The sequence below is a fragment of the Montipora foliosa genome, chromosome 6 (assembly GCF_036669935.1).
Source record: "Montipora foliosa isolate CH-2021 chromosome 6, ASM3666993v2, whole genome shotgun sequence".
Classification (NCBI taxonomy): Eukaryota; Metazoa; Cnidaria; class Anthozoa; order Scleractinia; family Acroporidae; genus Montipora; species Montipora foliosa.
In genome coordinates this window covers 57,445,220-57,452,719 of record NC_090874.1, presented here as the reverse complement: position 1 = coordinate 57,452,719, position 7,500 = coordinate 57,445,220, and positions in this window count along the sequence as shown.

The following is a 7,500-nucleotide window of genomic DNA, read 5'->3' as shown; positions in this document are numbered from 1 at the left end:
TCCCTTACGCCGTGTGATATTTTTGTTACTGCAACAGATATAGCATTCTTCAAGACCCTATTCTTCTCCGGAGATAGAGGAGATGACCTAGAGGAGGTGACCTAGGGCAGGTAAAGACTCCTGAAATCCCCCGCTTCCCAGATGATAATGGTTTTTTTGTTCAATCACATTTGGGGAAAGACTCTGAGAGAGGGTTCCTCGAATATTTTTGGAATGCGTCGCCATCCTAATCCCATTTTATGCCCAATTTAGGGAATTGAGACTTGCGTAGCAATCGCTCATGAATTGGGAATTATTCTTTCCAATGGCTATTTGTTTCGTGCCACTGACCAGCAGGACCACGTTGTCGATAAGCCCCTTTTAAGCCCTTCGGCTGAATCCCTTAAAAAGTACCTCCGAGATGCCCAGATTGACAATGGTGAAACCCTACACAGTTTTCGTTCCGGCTGTGCTGTTACCCTAGCATTGTCGGACTCTCCACTGGCAGATGTCATGTCCCATGTTTGTTGGTAGTACTCAAAAACGGCGTTGTATTACCTGTCCTTCGGGCTGGGGCCCCCTCTGAACTTTTTGCCTCAAATACCTTTTTGCCTCAGTCTCAGGAAGCCTCGCGCGTTCATGGCGATTTTAATAACCTAAAGAATATCGTAACCGCTTTTCCTGCTCCATCCTCTTCTAAACGTCTACTTTCTTAATTTTTTTTTTTTGTTTTTGTTTTCTCCCTTTTGTGCCCCTTTACAGTTTTGGGTTTTAGCTTTGAATAATTTTCTTTTGAGACTGGGTATGTTGGATGGTTTGTATATTCTATGATGCCTCGTGTTCTAGTATTATTCCTGTATGGCCGCCAGGCCTCCACGCGTCAGTAGGAGTCTGGGTAAGATCGATGTAAATAGGTTACTATTTACAGCGGTCTTACCCAAGCGACTATAACAGGTATCGCCTACTTCAGTTAATTATCGTTTCGATAGAAGGCTCTAGCATTTTCTGTAAGGCGTCCTCTATTTCCTTCTACACTTTCTTGCCTGTACTCCTTTCCAATGGCCGCCTTCGGATCACCTTTGCCCTCCCTCTCCTCCAATTTGTCAGGGTACTTACTGTTCTGTATATTGTCATCTGAAGGTGGCCACCAGACCTCCATGCCTCAGTAGGAGTGCGGGTAAGATCGGCGTAAATAGGTTACAATTAGAGCTACATATTACGCAAAGACAACTTGAATCTCCTGGAAGACGAAACGCAGCTCAGTTGACAATATGGAATAAAGCGCTGTGTTACTGCACTACCACACGTACGCAATGCGTGCCTATTTTTTTCTAAAGATGACAGCAATTGTTTCTTTCTGAAAAAGGATTAATAGGCTGGTAGCCAGGTTTTTAACCTCAGAAAATGATCTGTTTCGTCGTATGAACGTGTGAGCCAAAGGGCCTCTGCTGGCACGACTTCTGGGTGACCCCTTAAATGGTCTTAATAACCCCCGACTTGAAAAAATTGACTGGAACGCTGCAGTTCAATACCACGCAACTCAGTCCCTTCTGTTTTAAGTAACACGCACCACAGGCAACCCAGTGTACGCTCATGGACCGTCTAGTTAAAAGAAAAACGACACTCTAGTGACACGTTGACATAAGCGTTCGTTCTTCGATCGTGGATGCTTAATTAGAAATGCGTTTTTTGCAAAAGGCTACAGATAAGAATTTTTTTATATTTGCGATAAATAATTCTCTTAAGAAAACAAACGCCGCATCGTAGCGGTGAATACCTTAAATTAATCCAAAAACGTTGTTTTGCGCTTAAACAAATACTGTGACTCTGATATTGCAGTTCTGTCCAGTCATACAGAATATTAAACATTCGAGACCGGACTAACTTGAACGATTTTATTTGCAGAGCGGTTCCGTTAAGTCAATAACACACACCGACAACTACACATTTCAAACGTTTTACTGAATTAACAGAAAACTCTTATCACAATGTGAAATTGGGGAGAAATAGTTCTCTTTAAACAAACCTTAATCCAGAAAGATTTTTTAGAAACGATCTATGTAAAAAGCATTATCTAACATTGGCTTCGCGATTAAGGAAAGAGCGAAATGTAAATAATGTTTGCAACAGAGTAAATTGTTTTATTGTGAACAAGATTAATCCTGCAGCTGGCACATGGAAAATGCTCTTCCTTTGGTTCGGCGCGTTCGTGTTCACCTTAATACCTATAAAGGAGATGTGTAAATTGTTTTGTTTTTTTTTTTATGCAGGCGAAGGAGTCATCAGTTTGCGCAATTTGGTACACAAGAGTTTTTCAACACATTTATCCGCCTTTTATAATAATTTCCAGCTTGATTCTTTTGACTTTTTGAAAGAGTCCCGCAAGTACAATTCCAGTACGATTGGTTAGGTTCGTTTTGTCCGAGGAATTCTGAGAAGGCCTCTGTATGCTATAGGGGAGCCACAGTACTGACAACATTCTCCGAGCAACTCCGAGCAAATAGGGGTAGGTCCCTGTAGGGATGCAACGCGGAGCTCCGAACAGCTCCGAACAGCTCCGAGTAACTCCGTGCAAATAGGAGTCGGCTCCTGTGGGGTAAGGCACACTCACACTTTACTTCTTTAGGGATTGGTGAGTAGCAAAAGTGGTGACGTTCAAGGTCTTATCAGCATCGTTATCGTTTTTATGCACGTGAGCTCATGGGAATGACGTCATGGGATTCAAGTTGGCGGACAGAGTCTTGATTGCTCGCGTTTTTATTTGTTGCCCGGAGCAAGTGATATACAATCCCGGTGGTCCGTCATTGGTTCCCGAGGATGCCGTCAAGGACGTTTAAGGTCGGTGACATTGCCACCACTCTGTCATTGGCCCGTAAAAGTGGCGTCAAGGACGTCCACGTGAACAAGGTTTTGTATAAAAAAAGAGCAGTCCCCACCAAGGCAGTCACACCATGAGTTTGGAGACTTGCTGTCGACGCTTGGATGTGCTCTTGGATCGGTTGTTGTGCAACATTTGTCGAGAAGAGAAAGATCAAGTGCCTGTCAAAGCCTTGGACACTTGGAAACCCGATAGCAATTGCAACGAGTATCGTTTCATCTGCTAGTTTATCAAATAGTGTTGTGGAAATCAAGTTTGCGTTTTGAAATGTTCGTCTAATACCCGACCCAAATTTTTTCCATTTTTTGTCTCTTCCGTTCTCAGTTTAAAACTTTTGGAAATTTTGCTCCGGATCAAAATACGGGATACTTTCTTCTGCGAATTCAGTCAGTAATTCGAAGAAGGGAAGTAGCACGTGCTTTGGGAAGTCTTTGCGAGCTTTTCCGATTGCCATTCGCGCGAAAATAAAGACATCTCTAGCATGTCGTATATCTGATATGACAGTATCAAACCAAGACCTTCGTGACAAGCACGTGGCTAATTTCCAAAGCTGACTACGACGACACTCCAGCCATTTTAAAACGTGGTCTACCACAGGCATCCCACGTAATTATACGGTTTAAGGATGGTGCCTACTACATTGTTATTGTGCATACGTTCTGCGCATCTCCAGATACTCGGGTTTCCTATCGGTGATGCTTACCAATACAGTGATACTTTTGCGCGGTTTAAACCTTTCCGGAGAAAGTAGATCTTAGTAAGTACTCTACGTATTCAAAAAGAAAACTGTGGGTAACCATGCATTTTTGAGAGATAATTAAGCTTCAATTTGAGAAAGAACGCCATATATTGCTTTGTATTTTAAAGCTTTTTACAAATATTCATCAATTATCTTTGAAAAATGCGTGGCGACCCCCAATTTTCTTTTTGGATTTCAATAACACTTGTCAAGATCTACATTTCCTTCATAATCATAAACCGGGGCAAAATTACCTTTGAATTAGTAGGTACCGTCCTTAATATCACTACTTTAAATCGAGTTTAAACCAATGATATTATTGCGTTTTGGCTATGTTGCCGTAGCCGTCGTCATTTCTCGAAAAACCCTACTTTTAACTTGACGAGTCTGAGTTCATAAAGGCGCATAATCTCGGCGATCAAACGACAACAATTCAAAATGTCAAAACACTATTTTGGGGTCAGTACGCAGCTATTACAACGGTTCTAGGGATTGGTTTAGAAAACAATGGACACAAAGAACGATGCAAAAGAAACAATGGCCGGACCCTAACTCTAAAAACAATAGAGCTGCGTCCAAAAGGGATCAAATGAAATTAGAGGTTGTAAAGAGCTGCGTCCTATCTCCTATTTTGGACCTGACTATTAAATTTTTCCAGTTTTCACAAATGAAGGTATGGTACAATTGACCACACAAATGTCTTCTTCTTCTTCTTCTTCTTCTTCTTCTTCTTCTTCTTCTTCTTCTTCTTCTTCTTCTTCTTCCTCGTGTGCCCACCTCATTCTTGTGAGCGTATATAATGTATACTCTATTTTCGAATTCCCCATAATGCACTTTGTTTGCCCCCCAAATTTTGCATAAAGCATTGTTTTCAAATTCTCTTGGGAATATGCAGTGTTCCCAAGAGCATTTGAAAACAATAGTTTATGCAAAATTTGGGGGACAAACAAAGTGTATTACGGGGAATTCGAAAATAGAGAATAGGTGTTTAAAATAAGACTTAATTTGTAAATTAGTTCAATAACTTGATTGACTAATTCATTGATTAATTAATTTTAGATGCATGGCAGGTGTAGATTCTGCTATCAAAGCGATTTAAACTGGGCGCGCGAGCTCGTTCAGATGTTGTCTTCTTTAATCTGCCTTGTGCATCGTGAACCAATAATTTCGAGAACTGTTCCAGTGGTCGAATCCTTATCCAGTTGAAAGGCTTTCGCGATCGAAATGTGCGTATGGTCTAATGGGAAGGTGGCGTGTAGTATTTAAACAATGTGTTTGAGATGTTTTTTGATATTTTTCTAATTTTTCCCCAAATTCTTTCCATATAGGATGGTTTCTGTAAACTAGAGGCGCTTTGGCTCGAATCTTGTTTATAAACCCTCGCCAGAGATGTGCCAGTAAGGAAGACGTCACAGCCTTCGGATAACTTGTGTGGCCGATGTTCCTAATGGTGACGGGCACGAACATCATTGCCTGACCGCGGAATTTTAATTCCACTGCGGACATAATGTGTTTGTTCGGAATGTACCAACTCATTTGTCTGTCCAGTACAGGGTAGGGTAGAACATGAGATACGGCTTTATAATGGTAGGCGTTTAGGCAGCCGTCAAACAGCACAATTGGCAGAACTAAGGTTTTGTTGTCATTGATTCCACACAACGTTTCCCTCCTCAGAAAAGCATCCTTCGCGCTAAGGCGCGCGTAGTTTGAGACACCCAAGGCTGGCTCATAATCCAGAAGCCATTCCTGAAAAGCTCTAAATGGGGCCAGTTTCTTCATCTCTGAAGGAGTATAATCGTTAAAATTCAAAACTGTATCACCGTCCATGAAAATGTAATAATGGTAACCTGGTTTTCTCTTCATCGCTGCGTAATACAACACATTCCTCCCTGATGCCCAGGTGGTTGTCGTATCGAACAAATATGTGATGTGGGAGGCATTGCCTTTCTCTCGGCACTCGTTTCGATAACTTAGCACAATTACATCACAGTTGCAAGTCTTGGGATCACCGATTTGCTCCGAAGACGCCTTAAGTGGGTGGATACATTGTTTGGCTTGTGTGAGATATAAAAAGGGCTTTGAGAATTGTTTATTGCTTTGCTTTACCGATTGCAATGCTGGAAGGCCGGGCAGCTGCAAATTGAGAGTGTCATTCGGGCTGATTCCAGTGGCCTCGAATGAGATTAAGTTTTTTCCTACCACAGTGACTTGAACTCGATTAAAGAATACACCAGTGATGATCAAGAGGCTGGTTACTACCAACAATGCCAGATAGAGTTTTCTCAATCCAACGACAGTTCTTGTAGATCTGAATCAATAAAAAAAAACAATACATGAACTTGCGTTTGCGCAGCTCATTTTTAAGGCCTCGTCCACACACATCCGGATATTTTTTAATCCGCAACTCTTTCTCTGCGGAATCAAAAATTGTCACGTCCACACGTAACGCATTCAAATCGAACTTCCAGTCCACACGTATACGGATTCCTTCTAGAATCTTGTCACCAGAGCAAGCGCCATTAGGCGTGCGAGTTCGCAACAAGAGAAACGATAGCATTTCGTTCAGCAGCCATGTTGAATATTTAAGACTGCGGTATAGACTGGATCCGAGTTTGTATCTTCGTCAAATAGGCCATTTCCGAGTTTATGTGCGCCTCCTCTTCAAAGCGAGTCTAAGTACAAAGTTTTTGTGATGGCAATTAGTTCTACTTTACATATGAATGAAAACTAATTTTCATAAGAAAAACTTTGCACTTAGACTCGCTTTGAAGAGGAGGCAGACATGAACTCGGAAATGGCCTATTTGAAAGTATCCGGATTTCACCGTTCACTCGATTCCAAATTCTTCACCTATTCTAAACTTTCCACTATAGAGAGCGGATTCAAAAAGTTGCGCATTTGAATGCCGGATTCGCTGGATTCGTGAGGACGGCAGGCGCACCCGCAAAGAAAAAGTTGCGGATTCAAAGGTGTCCGGATACGAGTGGACAAAGAAACGACGATGGCTACGACAACAACAACAACAACAACGCCGCAAAACAATGTCATTGGTCAAAGGAGGAAAAGTCATGATCGTGCGGCACACATTTTTAGCACATATTTTTGCGTTACTCTGCATAAGAACGCGAGCATTCAAATGAAAACCTTTCATTTTCTCCAGCTGATCTGGTGACGTAATTCGGAAATTTTAACGCCATATCCCACAACCGCGCGCGGTCCTCAATGTTATTTTCGAATTCAATTTTTGCTGCTGTACAGTGAAGTTTCTCGACTGAATACATAAGATCTGAATTTGTACACGAACCCCATAAAATAAAAACCATACTTCACAGATGGTAATATTAGACTAAAATAGAACTTTAAAAGGATATGTTTTGGCAAAAACCTCGAATAAGTCTATTTTGTTTGCAAAGTTTTTCTTTAGGTCTAGCATATGTGGAATCCAGGTAAGTTTATCCACGATCGTTCCGGCCAAGAATACGAGATTTTGTGACACAGCTTAGTACCGATTTATCCAAAAGAACTGGAGGTAGTGGTCTTTTTTGCTAATTAACGTAACTTCGCTCTTAGCCAAATGAGGTTAGGCGGCTCTCTGGGCACCACCTGTAGCCCTCTTGAAGCGCCCTTCGCAAAGAAGCAATCGCAGCGTCTGAAGACACTCCGATGCATAAAAGTGACATATCGTCTGCGTATATTTAACAATTATTCCTCGAGCCGAATGGGCTCTGAGTCAATAGCCAAATGGGCTATTGACTCAGAGACCATGAGGGCGAGAGGAATAATTGTTTTAGTAAAATCCAACTAGTTGGTCAAAAAAAATATCGAGACAAAAACATCTTTCGCTAGTTAAAGCTAGACTTTAATTGTTGTTTTGGTTTTCAAAGCCGGCGCTTTTCGCTACTAG